The sequence below is a fragment of the Silene latifolia genome, chromosome 11 (genome assembly GCF_048544455.1).
Source record: "Silene latifolia isolate original U9 population chromosome 11, ASM4854445v1, whole genome shotgun sequence".
Lineage (NCBI taxonomy): Eukaryota > Viridiplantae > Streptophyta > Magnoliopsida > Caryophyllales > Caryophyllaceae > Silene > Silene latifolia.
The window spans coordinates 160,656,957-160,673,360 of NC_133536.1; the positions used below are offsets into that span (position 1 = coordinate 160,656,957).

A 16,404-nucleotide genomic window follows, 5' to 3' on the forward strand; every position below is an offset into this window, starting at 1 on the left:
ATTCGACCAACTCAACTCATTAATCAACATGTTTTAATTAACATATTTTCAACTCATTTTCAAAACAAAATCCTTTTTTTAAGGCACTCTTTTAAACTTCTTTGATCGCGATTTGTCACAACGAGAAAACCGTCTCTAAAGTCGTCTACTTCGCAAACATCAAAATACGTAAGTTTGAGGGTGTAAATATCTCATTTATTTCATGTCTTTACTGTTTTTAGGAGTTTGTATGCATGAACAATGCATAACACGATTCAAATATAGGTTAGACGAGCCAAAACCGAGTTTGGCCTGAGACAGGAGCTCCTTGCTATGCAGGGAGGCTCGCGCCTCTTGTTGGTGTCCAGGTCAGACTCAACCGTGTTTGTTCTCGTCTTTCCTCTTTATTTCATTTCTTATTTGTAATCGGTTTTTACCATTTCAAATGTTTCAAATCATTTTTATAACAAACTTTTTAGCCACAAATCATAATTACCCTTGGTTCTATATACCATGACGGTTTAATCCGTGACTCGGTGATATTAATTGGTTAATTACATTTTAAAGGAAATTCTTTTCTTTTATTTGCCATTGTAATTCATTTTTATGATAAACATATTTTGACCATTACAAAAATCATCCTTGGCTCTTTATACCATGACGGTTCATTCCGTGACTCGATGATATTATTGGTTAATTACAAATTAAAGGTTATTTTAAACCCCTTTTATTTTATTTACCATTTTTCTCATTTGTTCACATTTGTAAATATATTAGTCATAATTCAAAATCATCCTTGGTTCTTTATACCATGTCGGTTTAATCCGAGTACGATGATTAACTTGACTAATTACAATGAAATGAACTTAATAACATGATTAGTTCAAATCAAATATTTTACATTTTTGTTTGTAAACTATGCTTTTTAAACTTGCAAATCCGACAACGAATATTACTAATATGATAGTAATTATTCCGAGTCATGCAAATCATATTTGCAAATCATTAATCACAAAAAATGGTTTTAAACAACCTTTTAAACAACCAGGAGACGCCCCTTGGTCCGCCCCATGGCTCGCGCCCCAAGAGGCCCTCTGCTTTCATATTTCAAAACCTGGGCAGAGACCTTACCTCGCCAATAGGCTCGCGCCCCAATGGGGCTGCCTGGCACGGTTCTGCTTCATTTTTAGCACTTGTCTAGGACAATCCGGATTACGGTTAATCCGAATACATGACGGATCAGATTGACAAATTTGCGTTTTTACACTTTGTCATTTGACACCCTTTTTCAATAATGGATCATGTTAAGCATCATAACCCGAATTTGGTAAATGGATGTTTAATTTCCGTTTTCACATGCAAATCAACCATAAATCCAACTTGAAATCTTATGCTTGATATTTGGATTAACAAACCGACTTGGAAAGCTCACATGTTAGGTTAACACTTTTGGATGTGCATTCATGCATTTACACCGTTTTATCAACTTTTGCACTTAAACAACCACGATCGATCAGTAGAGGCCGCTAATGCGGGCGGGATTGGGTGTCCGATTAAAGGGCTTCCCAATACGTACCCTCACCCCTTACTCAGAACCTTTGGATAGTGGATGGCCTTATCCAGGGGGTACGAGAGTCATTTTAGGCATAGAATGCTAAAAGGGGGACGAGTCCTTATCTTTAGCCCCTATGTCAAACACCGCTTTTTGCCTTGGTTGACCTAGGTATAAAGTGGATTCGAACGGGTTCCAAGTATCCCACAAATGCTTGGTGGCGACTCCGAACATCACTAATCGTTTCGAGACCCTTACCGAGACGAAACCGACCGATCTAAAACGATCCGGTCGAAAGCATTTTTACGCCGCCGAGCGTGGCTTTCAAAAGACCGCTGCATGTCCACAGATTGGCTTGGTGTGCAGGTGGCCCGTGACTACGGACCGGTAGGTGGCCCAAATCCACAGACCGAGACGTAGCCCATTTTTTACCATTTTTCTCTAAAGTCGTCTACCACGCAAACATCAAAATACGTAAGTTTGAGGGTGTAAATATCTCACTTTAATTCATGTCTTTACTGTTTTGATGGGTTTATAAGCATGAACAATGCATAACACGATTCAAATTTAGGTTACACGAGCCAAAACCGAGTTTTGGCCTGAGACAGAAGCTCCTTGCTATGCTAGGAAGCTCGCGCCTCTTGTGGGTCTCGGGTCATACTCATCCGTGTTTGTTCTCGTCTTTCCTCTTTATTTTATTTCTTATTTGTAATCGTTTTTACCATTTCAAATGTTTTAATTCATTTTTATGATAAACATGTTTTGACCATTACAAAAATCATACTTGGTTCTTTATACCATGACGGTTTATTCCGTGACTCGATGATATTATTGGTTAGTTATATTTTAATGGGTATTTTAACCCCCTTTTATTTTATTTACCATTTTTCTCATTTTTTTACATTTGTAAATATATTAGTCATAATTCATAGTCATCATTGGTTCTTTATACCATGTCGGTTTAATCCGAGTACGATGATTAACTTGACTAATTACAAATAATCGAACTTAACATAATTAGTTCAAATCAAATATTTCCCTTTTACACATTTTACTATGCTTTTCAAACATGCAAATCCGACAGCGGATATTACTAACACAATAGTAATTATTCCGAGTCATGCAAATCATATTTGTAAAGCTTTCATCATAAATACGGTTTTAAACAACCTTTTTAACAACCAGGAGATGCCCCTTGGGGCGGCTCATGGCTCGCGCCCTAAGGCTGCTCCCGTTTTCATATTTTAAAACCAGGGCAGAGCCCCTTACCTCCCCAATAGGCTCGCGCCCTAATGGAGCTGCCTGGCATTGGTCTGCCTCGTTTTTAACACTTATCTAGGACGATCCCAATTACGGTTAATCCGAATACATGACGGATCAGATTGGCAAGCTTACGTTTTTACACTTTGTCATTTAAACACACTTCTTTTTCAAATAAATGGATCGTGTTAAGCATCATAACCCGAATTTGGTAAATGGATGTTTAATTTCCGTTCTCACATGCAAATCAATCTAAATCCAACTTGACATCTTATACTTGATACTTGGATTAAATCAACCGACATAGAAATCTCTCACATGTTAGGTTAAACTTTTGGATGTGCATTCATGCATTTACACCGTTTTATCAACTCTTGCACTTAAACAACCACGATCGATCAGTAGAGGCCGCTAACGCGGGCGGGATTGGGTGTCCGATTAAAGGGCTTCCCAATACGTACCCTAACCCCTTACTCATAACCTTTGGATAGTGGATGGCCTTATCCAGGGCGCACGAGAGTCATTTTAGGCATAGAATGCTAAAAGGGGGACGAGTCCTTATCTTTAGTACCTATGTCAAACACTTTTTTGTGCTTCGTTTGACCGAGGTATAAAGTGGATTTGAACGGGTTCCAAGCATCCCATAAATGCTTGGTGGCGACTCCGAACATCTCTGCATCGTTTCGAGACCTTTACCGAGACGAAACCGACCGATCTAAAACGATCCGGTCGAAAGCATTTTTACGCCACCGCGCGTGGCTTTCTAGACCACTGCATGTCCACAGATTGGCTTGACGTGCAGGTGGCCCATGTCCGCAGATCGGTAGGTGGCCCAAATCCACAGACCGGCCTGTGGCCAATGTCCACAGATTGTGATAGTGACTTTGTTATATTCATACAAGAGGCTTACACAAGACTAATTGGATCAGTAGTTGCCTTGGTGGCAAGAATCTGCCTTTACCTACCAACTTCTTTGGACACCGTATACCCAAATAAGCAGATGCATATAATTATGGCGATAAGCCTCAATTTTGGTTCTAACATGCTAATAATAACCATGTCGTCTAATCAGCAAATCAAAACACATGTGAATCACACGATAACAAGATCGAAAACCCGAGATTATGACATGCGTGTAATAGAAAGGGGAGTTGTAGAAAGATGAGCAAGTTCAACTCAGATATGTACCATTTCAATCCCATAATTTAGGGTGTACCAAATGCAGCCTAAAGAGTTAGCCATACTCCACCTTACATAATGGATCATCACATTATCTTCTACGATAAACTAAACTGAATACTTCATAGTTGATAGCCATAATTCATAACTTACACTCTAGTTGGTTGCAATCCACTCGTGTAATAACCAGAGATAACATTAAACCCACACCGCACCGCACCATCTTGTTTCTTTAATTAATTCTCATCAGCACCATACCTTACAGTCTAGTTGCTGCATATCGTATTCTGACTCATGATCTTACCACGAGTATTCATGCCCAACACTCGCCATTTACGAACAACAGCAGTATCACAAGTTTTTTTTCTTTATCATAGCCACCACGTATATCGACATTACTCATTAACCGAACACTAATGATCAATTTCTCAACTATATTGTTAAAAAAATTCAATTTTATAAGAGGGTTATGAAAATGTTCATAGCTTTAATGAAGCAAAGAATAAGTTTGATCATATAAGCAAACTAACCGCTTCAAAAAAAACACAAACCAGAAATCGTATAAATAAACTAACAATCTAATGCACAAATTAAAGCGAACTCGACGCAAACAATACATAAATTAAATAATCGAAATAAAATACGAGGATTACAACAATCTTCATACCTTGAATTGAAGAAAATATACAACAATTGATAACAAACGATGAGCGGCGAAATCAGCATTGATGAAGATGATGAATTGAGAAGAGAGAAAATCAAGGAAAACTGTAACGGCAGCAAAAGCAATGACAACATTGTCGGAAAATACTTCATCGGAAGCATTTATTATACCTAATTTTTGATTATATCGCAAATTCAAAACAATAATACAACATGTATTGAATAATTACTCGATTTTAACAATTATTTCACCAAAATATTCTTATATTCAAAAAATCGAGAGCATTAAAGCAAAAATTGTACCTGAATTCCGCTCAAAACGGAATAATATTGAAGAATGATCGTATTCCTTCGTAATTTTGAGTGATTCAACAATATAATCCCTCGTTTGCGTCATTTTTTATTCAGTTTTAGAAAGAGAAAGCTCGTTTGCTTCAGTTTTGTTTCAGTTTTAGAGAGAGAAGTGTAGAGTAAAAAAATGTTAAACGTAATGTCTTTTGATCTACGCTGAGTATGTTTTTTTTTTACCTTATTAGCGAGTGATATGCTAGGTTCATATACCTATTATTAGACTCTTCTAATATTGAACTAATTAACATATTAATGTGAGTTCATTAGATCTAGTGCATGCATAACTAAATAAGAGATTAAATGAGAAAAACAAGGTCCCTTACATTGTTGACTGGCTCGAAATTATGGGCATAAATAAGGTCACCTTCCTTATTTGTTCTTGAGCTTAAATGTAATTGATGATACTCCAAAATCCCAATATAGATATTCTCCTCTTGATTGCACCCAAAACAAATCCCTTAAACTAATATATTAATTAACTAGATTAATATAGTAGTACCCTTAAAATAATTCTAATAATATACTTATTACTACACTAGTAATCTTATATTATGATTAGAATTTATGATGAACAATTTATTGTATTTTCTAAAACAAGTTTAGAGAGATTGTGAGAGAGATGAGCAAGAATGCATGTGAATTAATCTTGAATATGGAGTGAATGAATAAGAGAACAAATTCTCTTAAAATGAGGAGGAGAAAACCGGTGGGGGTCAAGGGCTAAATGCCAAAGCTTGGCATCTTTTTTTGCTTTTACTCTTCTCCATAATATAGGTGTGTAAGGCTACTAAGTGTAGGTATGATTATTTTAATTTTATCACATAAAATAATATCATCCACACTTCACTACAACCTCCATTTCGGTCCATATATATAAAATGGACTACCATTTTATTTTGTCAATTTGTCATTTGTCACACAATATGTCACATGTAGTATGTTACATGTTATTAATTAATTTAATGCATATTTATCAAATAAATATCATTTTATAAATTAATTAAATTACATACAACAAATTGACTAGTGATTCTTGATCACATAAATAAAATGGGTCATATAATTATAATTCACAACATATTGTAATTATAATTAACCATTCATTCTTATCTCAATTATTTCACAAACAATAATCGATTTTAGTAATAAAGTATTTCAATTACTAAAATAAATCTTATTCAATCAAATTACAATAAGATATAAATATTCTCTCTCACAAATGAATTGTTCAATTTTAAGGAATTGATTAACTTGTATCGCCATATAATTAATTAATTTGTCTATTAAGGGAGTTGTCCTTTAGGTGTGACCTTAAGGGATCAACTGATCACCACCGTCAAACGACAGTAATGTCAAACTCTAGTTAGCCAATCATTACTGATTAATGTTGATCAGTTGACTATATAAATGAATCATCCCTTACGTATTCTTAATTTGAGATTTAAAACATGTGATCGCATTATTGTTGAGGACACATACTCCAACAATCTCCCAATTGTCCGAGACAAGTGTGCGTCACTAATTCTCTTGTCCTATTACAATCTCCCACTCAATGCAAGGTGTCTCGTAGGTCGTACTTGCATTTGATCATATCTTGAGTGGTTTCCTCGATCTGGAGAGTAACTGTCTAACCGGAATTATCTACCGTAGATACCTTCCGAGCGTGGCCACACATTCATAGTTCACTACTCCTCGAGTGGCCTTAAGATTTCAAACAACCCTGATAGGGGGTGGACAATTCCTATCGCACTATTCCCTTCATTTAGCCACAGTTCATCATAACCTAAAATATACTCATTTGACCTCAGTTACGACAGTCGTAGAGCATAAATCAAAGGCAATCAGAAATTTGTGCCAACTTGGGCGAATAGACTCTAGTCAAAAGAATTGACTCATAAGAATACTATAATAGCTCTCGCCACGACCAGACTTTATAAATTTCCAGAACTCTATAAGCGGTCACTGCCCGATAAAGTTTCTCATACAGTCTGTCTATGTGATCGACTAGTCATCCATATGACCCTATGGCACTTGAACTTGCCATCAATCGCATCACACTCTAGTCACTTCGAGACGTCGCCTCCTTTAAGTAACTAGGGGCGGATACTATGTCATTCGAGTTCACTTTAATGGGGTTCAAAACTGTCTCAACAACCCATTTGGATACAACAAAGTAATAAATAAATGAGTTTGCATAAAGAAATTCAAACGACAAATGCGATTATCACATACAAACCAAAAACAAAGTTTACCAAAAACAAAGTTTTTCATTTCATATCTTATAATCTAATACAAATTTGGCATGCGTTTCAGACCCATGGAAATAACATGTTGGTCATGCTTATCCTGCGATAAAGGTTTGGTTAAAGGATCAGCTATGTTGTCATCCGTTCCAACCTTACAAATCGTTATTTCCTTTCTTTCAATGAAATCTCTAATTACATGAAACTTTCTAAGTACGTGTCTAGACTTGTTGCTAGACTTGGGATCTTTAGCTTGAAAGATTGCATCACTATTGTCACAGAAGATCTTGATAGGATCTTTGGCAGTAGGAACTACCCTTAGCCCCTCCAAAAATTGCCTAATCCACACGGCTTCCTTGGCAGCTTCTGATGCTGCAATGTACTCAGCCTCCATAGTAGAATCCGCAATCACAGCTTCCCCGAAGCTTCTCCAGCTTATGGCACCACCATTGAGCATGTATACAAATCCAGCTTGTGATTTCATGTCATCTCTATCTATTTGAAAACTCGAGTCTGTGTAACCCTTAACACATAGCTCGTAGTCACCTCTAAACACTAAGATAGAATCCTTAGTCCTTCGCAAGTACTTGAGGATGTTCTTAACTGCTATCCAGTGACTCTCACCTGGATTATCTTGATATCTACTAGTCATGCTTAAAGCATATGAGACATCTGGACGAGTGCATATCATGGCATACATGATTGATCCAACAACGGAAGCATAGGGAATCAACTTCATGCGCTCAACATCTTCGGGTTCGGAGGGTGATTGAGACTTGCTCAAAATTATCCCACTACCCATAGGAATTAAGCCTCTCTTAGACTGATCCATGTTGAAGCGTCGAAGAACCTTGTCAATATAAGATTCTTGACTTAATGTCAATATCCTTTTAGACCTATCTCTATAGATCCGGATACCTAATATGCGTTGTGCTTCTCCTAAATCCTTCATTTGGAAATGATTTCCCAGCCACTCCTTGACAGAGGATAACATTGGAATGTCATTTTCAATAAGTAGTATGTTATCCACATACAATATTAGGAACACAACATTGCTCCCACTGAACTTCATGTATAAACATGGTTCCTCAACACTTCGAGTAAAACCATTTTCGTTTATAATATGATTAAATCGATGGTTCAAACTTCTTGATGCTTGCTTAAGACCATAAATGGATCTCTTAAGCTTGTATACTTTGTTAGGATTTTTAGGATCTGCAAAACCTTCAGGTTGCATCATATACACCTCCTCTTCTAAATGTCCATTTAGAAAGGCGGTCTTGACATCCATTTGCCATATTTTATAGTCATGAAATGCGGCGATCGCTAACAGTATCCGAATGGATCTCAGCATGGCTACAGGGGCAAAGGTTTCGTCATAGTGAAGACCATGAACTTGGGTAAAACCTTTTGCCACTAGCCTAGCCTTGTAGACATCATCATGTCCTTCTATGCCATTCTTTACCTTAAAGATCCATTTGCATTGAAGAGGTCTTGCTCCTTCAGGCAAATCCACCATGTTCGAAACTTGATTTTCATGCATAGAGCTCATTTTGGATTCCATGGCTTCAAGCCATAAAGCTGAATTGGGACTAGAGATTGCAGCTTTGTATGTGGCGGGTTCGTCACTTTCTATAAGCAACACATCAAGACTCTCATCCTTTTGGATAAATCCAACATATCTATCAGGATGGCGAGAAACTCGACCAGACCTCCTTGGTTGAGGAATAACAACAGAATTAGACGACGAAGGAACGTCTTCTTACGCCTCTACTTCAGTTTGTGGCTCTTGAACTTCATTAAGTTCAAAATTTCTCCCACTCTATCTTTTAGAAATAAACTCATTTTCTAAGAAGATAGCTTCACTAGACACAAACACTTTGTTTTCATGAGGTTTGTAGAAGTAATAGCCTCGGCAGGTAATAGGGTAAGCTACAAAGATGCATTTTTCGGATCATGGGGCTAGCTTGTTGTCGGTCTTTACCTTGACGTAAGCATTACATCCCCAAATCTTCATATAGGATATATTAGGAACCCTTCCTTTCCACATCTCATATGGAGTCTTTTTGGTTGCTTTTGTCGGACTATTGTTCAATGATTTGAATGCGGTTTGGATTGCAAATCCCCAAAACGAGTCGGGTAACTCGGTTTGACTCATCATAGATTGAACCATATCTAGTAGGGTTTGATTTCTCATCTCGTCAACACCATTAAATTGTGGTGTACCGGGTGGAGTGAGTTGTGACACAATGCCACAACTTTTCAAGTGTGAATCAAATTTATTACTAAGATACTCTCCACCACGATCGGATCGTAATTGTAACACCCCGTATTTTTACCAATCTTTTAAAAATTCTTCTTATTTTACGTTATATTTCGTTGCGATTTTAAAACTACCAGACCCCCTTTAATTAGATGACAAAAGTTTCACATTTTTAATTTTCTATTTTTTTTTCACGTTCTCGATAAGAATTTTCTTTTATTTTAATTTAATAATAGATAATATGTAACTTCCTAAATACGTTATTAATACGTCTTTTACTAACCCAATTCAATTTATGTTACTATTACAATATTATTATTATCTCCCGATTTATCTTAATCAACTATTTAAATTTTCTATGGCTTAAGACTCGTTTAACATTGTGACTCTCTGTCATTCTCTGAATAGTAAATTATATTCTACGTTAATGAAATGTCTTATTAATATGCGATTACTATCAACTTGTGACCTGACTTAGTTATTTTAGTGGTTGAGTTTTATTTATACAATTATACCATCATATTATAAATTTATTTTCTTTCAAATTTCAAATTTATTTACCTTATTTTATAGTTTTAAAGCCGAGTCAATATTTAGACGATGTACAAATCAAACACTAGCCCAAAATTTGGGGCTCATACACGTACTCCTCACGTGTCACTCCCACTTGATTCACTTAATACCCTTCCTAATTCCTTTACTCACATTTATTAGTCAAAAACAAAACCCCTACATTTCCTTCTCCTTCCTCGTTTTCCCTTAAAACACAAACAAAAATAAACATAAAACCCTTACCTTTACCTTCATTAAACAAAACAACAATAATGAAACTAAATAAATAAACCCCAATCCTTTTCATATTGTTTAAACGAGATCTTGGCCTCAAATTTTGGTCTTAGTATTCCTATTCTCAATTTAAATCTCATTTAAGGTATCTTATTTCAATATTTCATTTTTTTCAGATTTTGTTCTAGTTTAATTTTGGTGTAAAATCAACATGCATGTCATTATTTAAGGAGATCTTGGCATAAAATCAATTTGTACTTTAAAATAAATAAATAAATAAAAACTTTATTCATATTATTATGGTGGTGTAATTTAAAACTTTCATTTTTGTGTTCTTTGTTGTTTGTGTCGAGAAGAACGAAGACCCGGAAAATGAAGATCAAATCTTGACTCGTTGGACCATCTCAAGACTGTTGTTTGGTCGAGATCGCGAAATCCCTTTCAAGGGTGGGTAAATTGACAATCTTATTTTATGATACATTTATACTACTGTGCATGTGAATCAATGTGGGTGAATGTCATTTGTGTTTGTATAGTTATGCAAAATATAAAATTTTTACTACATAGTTTAATAATTAGAATTTTAATCATGAGAAGGAAAAAAATTTGGCCACTATAAATGTCGGCCGGATGGCCTTTTGTCATTTGGAGTTTGGTTGCAAACTTTTAACATAATTCAATAAGTTATTATTATTATATTATTGGAAAGTTTTTCTTTTAAGAAATGGAAAGTTTTTCTTTTAAAGAATTGGAAAGTTTGGCCGAGAGCACTTAGGTACCAAATAGGAAAATTTGGGTACAATTTTTGTTCTAAATTATTATTATTATATTTAGTTGTCAAATCTTATTTTTTAATGTGATCGTCCTTTCACATAATTATTTTAGGTGACTCATATGTGGTTGAAGATGAAGAGTAATTTTGGGTTTTAGAAGCTTTCTCAAGTTTATTGCTGGTCTCTTTGCTAGCTTAAGGTAACATATTTCGAGTTACTCGACGGATTATCGTCACAATCTTTGTTGTTTTGGATGTTTTGTGCTTATATTAATAGTTATCACATGTTAGGATAGTTTACAAAATGAATTTTATAGCGATAATTGTAATGTTTTGTTGATTGTGCCGAAAACTGAGCCTTAGTCCCTTTGACTGATGCGATGTCAGTTAATTGAGTGATTGGTCAGCCGCAATTTGACCCGTACTGTCGCAGGTGGGGTTTGCGGGTAAAAATTCGGTTGAATGATTTAGATAATCGGCCTTTTTCTTGTTTTAGGCCATTTATCAAGCTTTAGTTCACATGTATAGCTTATTGAATTTAATAGCTTCTTATTTTGTAGTAATGGCCCTAGATTCCCCTAAAGCCTTTAATATTGTTAAAATTGCTAGAATTGGAAGTTAGTATTGAATTCTTATTGAGGAACTGTTGGATTGTATGCTGTAAATAGACATTTATATAGCCTTTCACATGATAGAATGTTAGCATTTAGGTTGGTAAGTAGGACTTTTTGCCCTCTTAAGGTTAAGTGGGTGTCTTACTTGACTTGTGTGGTGAGTCTTGTGTGGTGTGGGCCAAAGTATTCAAGCTGGGACTAGCTGGGACTAGGTCCTAGGTGAGTATTTCGGCCTCCATCATAGATAGGTCTTTATAGTCTTTGACGAGTATATGTTCACTGCTTGATAGCCTTTGTGTTCCTGACTAGTGGATGTTTATCCAAGTTGGGGCATGACCTCAGGTACTTATTTTGATAGTATGGGGTCAGCTTAAGTACTAGCCAACCCTTCGGTGGTGTCCTTAGGGTACTCACTTCACTTTGTTTTAAAAAAAAGTTGTGGGTCTTGGGTGCGGTGGTGTGTATCCGCATGTCTAGGTCTCTTGTGATTTTAGGCTAGGGTTGTGTTGTCTCTTGGCCATGTTTTCTTAATAGTAACCGGCCGAGCCAAGATACCGGTTCGATTACCTTCCCTACCTTGTGGTATAGACTTGAGTTACAAAGTGACTACTGACCGTACTAAGAACTTATGCCTGTCTTTGATATATTGCCCTTTCTTGTATGGTGATTTTATGAACTCGTAATAGGTGAGATGTAAGCGATTCTGATTGATAAAGTTTGGATTACTATTTGAATTATATGATTCACATGATAGTTTAGTTTGGTCAGTTAGGGGTCGTTTGTTAGAATACATGATAAGTAAATGGTTTATCAAATTGTTTACATGTTACATTACATGTTACATTAATTTTGACGATTCGTGGCTGGGAGGACTCGAAGTTACTCCCCACTGAATTGTGGCTTTCGTGTTTGTATAAAATGCGATTGACAGGTTGTTGATGCTTAGTTGGGGTCACAGACGGGCTAGTGAGCAAGGAACCTTGGACCTAGTTTTGGCTATTCTATTAGTAACCTTTTACACTTTTGGTTTGTATATTATTTGAAGGGACATATGTCTCCCTTTTCTATTTTTGGATTGTATCCTTATATTTCCGCGTCTTTAGTTATGTATGTAAATTAGTTTATCAGTTGTTGCAGGGTTTTTGACACTCTTCTTGAGTTGGAATTGGTTGTGAATGGTTTAGTTAGAAAATTTTTGAAATTGCAGGTTTTTGGACTAGTTGAACCATTTACAAACATATCCTACCAGTTTTTCTGTAGAAGTTACGTATATATTTAAGTCTAGATTTAAGGGTGTCACAGTAATGCTTTTATCTTCTTGTTCAATTGGTTTTCTACTTCATTTTGAAATTCTTTAAATTTTTCAAAAGCTTCACTCTTGTACTTCATTAAGTAGATATACCCATATCTACTTAAATCATCAGTGAAGGTAATGAATTAGTCATAATTACCCCTAGCGGTGATAGTCATTGATCCACATACATCGGTATGTATAAGGCCCAATAATTCACTAGCTCGAGTCCCTTTACCACTAAAAGGATTACGAGTCATTTTTCCTAGGAGGCAAGATTCGCATATACCATACGATTGAAAATCAAATGGTTTAATAACATTAGTTGAAACTAATATTTTAATGCGATTCTCGTTAATATGACCTAATCGACAATGCCAAATGTACGATTCATTTGGATCACTTGATTTGAGTCTCTTGGATGATATGTTATAGATGTCATTACTTGGATTTGAAGTCTCTAGAACATAAATGTCATTTATAGAAGAGCCTCGGCCTATGACCAAGTCATTTCTAGAAATAATACAACAATTATTTTTAATGGCAAAATTAAAGCCCTCTATGTCTAACATAGCAATTGAAATAATGTTCTTAGAAAGAGAAGGTACATAAAAACAATTATGCAAATACAACTCAAATTCATTTGCCAAAACAAGTACATAAGTTCCCTTGGAAATGGCCGCTACTCTAGCTCCATTCCCAAGTCGGAGATCAACATCGCCCTTGCTCAGCTTTTTCACGTTTCTTAGCCCCTGTAAATGATTACAAAGGTGAGAACCGCAACCGGTATCTAATACCAACGTTGTGGTGGAAGTAAAATTTACATCAATAACATAAATTTCAGAAGGAATTTTACCAAGTGGAATAACAAGTCTATCCCTAATATTTCCCAAATATATGGGGCAATTCCTCATCCAATGTCCCATGCCATGACAATAATGGCATTCATCATCAACTTTGGCTCCTTTGGTAGTCCCACTAGCCATCTTGTTTCCATTGTTGAATTTTCTACCTTTCTTTCCCTTCCTTTTGAACCATTTCCCTTTAGTTGCAAGAGCTTGCTTGCTAGGACTCCTATTAGTTTTGGCATCCCTTTCTTCCAAAGATAAGGATCCCATAGATTTCGCGATATGGTCTTCCGGGGACACATTCACAAAAGATCTAGTCATAGTAGGAGGTATGGAGGAAGTAATGAAATTAAGGTTTCCGTCGGAACTGATCCGAAAATGAAGCTCTCTAGTTGTATCGAGATTGTTGTTGGAGCAAATATCGTCAAATAAGTTATGATAAGACTCAATGGTAATATGTGTTGTTGCATTTGTAGGATCCATTGCGATATATAAACTACAAACATGGAGGTAAAGGAAATATTAACATTTGTCATTTTAATCATACTTGTAAACACTTTAAACAAGTTTTAAGCATTTATATAGTGACCTCTACCCAACTACTATAAATGATCCCGAGATCCAAATTCATATTAATTCGGGCACGGTGATCCGATTCATCCCTAATTAATATAACTCGGTGGATTAACTCTTTAATCGATTCTACTTCTAGAATTCTCGGTCGATAAAATTACTTTAATATTTATATTTAGCCCGGAACACATGCGACTACGGTCACGAATACTTCCGTTGAGCTCAATCCAAATTTCGATGTAATAACAATTTACTACCCACTTACCCAACGTAACAAGTTTAGTACCCCGGTGAGACGAGCCTACTTCCTTATGAAATTGGGATTCATGGTTCTACTATTGGGTAAGGCTAATCCTCAATTATTATTTAGTGAGAGATCTTGTCAATTTATTATCTATCACGTTTTAAGTGAACTAAAGCGGTGAACTACGATAATTATAATTGACACGGTCGATGACTCGATATGAAATGCATGTGTTGTTGTGGCGATTTGGCAATGCATGCAACATATTAAAATAAATGCAAAGCAATAATAATAAATTCCTAGTATGACCTTCCTAAAATACCAAATTAAATAATCTATTATATATTCTGAAACCAACTCCTATGGTCCCTTGAATCTTCAAGTGGCACGCCTCCCAAGAACACCATCTTTGTCGGAACACCTTTCCGAATGACACCGTCTTGAAGGAACTCTGGAATTACAAATAATAATAATAAAATACAAAGCTGTTCCTATTAAACATTTGTAAAAAGAAAAGCTAGTAAAATAAAAGTGATACGATATCACATTAAATTACAACCGAATCAATATTCCCTTTCATTACGGGTAATATCGATTAAAACTAAGGTCATACTAAGATAAAATTACATAATTCAAAATTATATAAATTAAAAGACATTCAACAATTAAAATATTCAGCATTATAATATGTGTCTATCATGCCAAATTATGTGCCAAATCGCCCTATTTAACTTATATCGTTCATATAACCCGGTTTTATGGAAATGTGTGATAATAACTTATTAAAATCACTAATCAATACTTAAATCAAATTTAAGCTCAAGTTAATTATCCTAACTTTATTAGGACTCAAAAATTATTCTTCACTCAATTTTTGACAATAATTCAACTTGATATAATTTTATGCTCATTTTGACCTTAAAATCATAACTATTATGAAATAAATCCAAATTAAATTACAATAATTTTAAAATTTGAATTTTAAATTTTTCAACATTCTGGAATATTTCCATGACACTCATAATTTCAAAAATCATGGTTAAAATTTTCGAATTTATGGGCACAAATAAGGTCACCTTCCTTATTTGTTCTTGAGTTTAAATGTAATGGACGATCCTCCAAAATCCCAATGTAGAGATTCTCCACTTGATTGCACCCAAAACAAATCCCTTAAACTAATATATTAATTAACTAGATTAATATAGTAGTACCCTTAAAACAATTCTAATAATATACTTATTACTACACTAGTAATCTTATATTGTGATTAGAATTTATGATGAACAATTTATTGTATTTTCTAAAACAAGTTTAGAGAGATTGTGAGAGAGATGAGCAAGAACGCATGTGAATCAATCTTGAATATGGAGTGAATGAACAAGAGAACAAATTCTCTTAAAATGAGGAGGAGAAAACCGGTGGGGGTCAAGGGCTAAATGCCAAAGCTTGGCATCTTCTTTAGCTTTTACTCTTCTCCATAATGTAGGTGTGTAAGGCTACTAAGTGTAGGTATGATTATTTTAATTTTATCACATAAAATAATATCATCCACACTCCACTACAACCTCCATTTCGGTCCATATATTTAAAATGGACTACCATTTTATTTTGTCAATTTGTCATTTGTCACACAATATGTCACATGTAGTATGTTACATGTTATTAATTAATTTAATGCATATTTATCAAATAAATATCATTTTATAAATTAGTTAAATTACATACAACAAATTGACTAGTGATTCTTGATCACATAAATAAAATGGGTCATATAATTATAATTCAC

At 35.1% G+C, this 16,404-nt stretch overlaps 1 long non-coding RNA gene across 1 annotated transcript; it reads left to right on the forward strand.

The window, feature by feature from the left end:
- Positions 1 to 10,180: 10,180 nt before the first annotated feature.
- Positions 10,181 to 12,789, forward strand: LOC141615164 (uncharacterized). The gene is made up of 4 exons (XR_012529679.1): positions 10,181 to 10,421; positions 10,633 to 10,723; positions 11,162 to 11,248; positions 12,594 to 12,789. It is a non-coding gene; the product is annotated as an uncharacterized LOC141615164 (long non-coding RNA).
- The last annotated feature ends 3,615 nt before the right edge of the window (positions 12,790 to 16,404 follow it).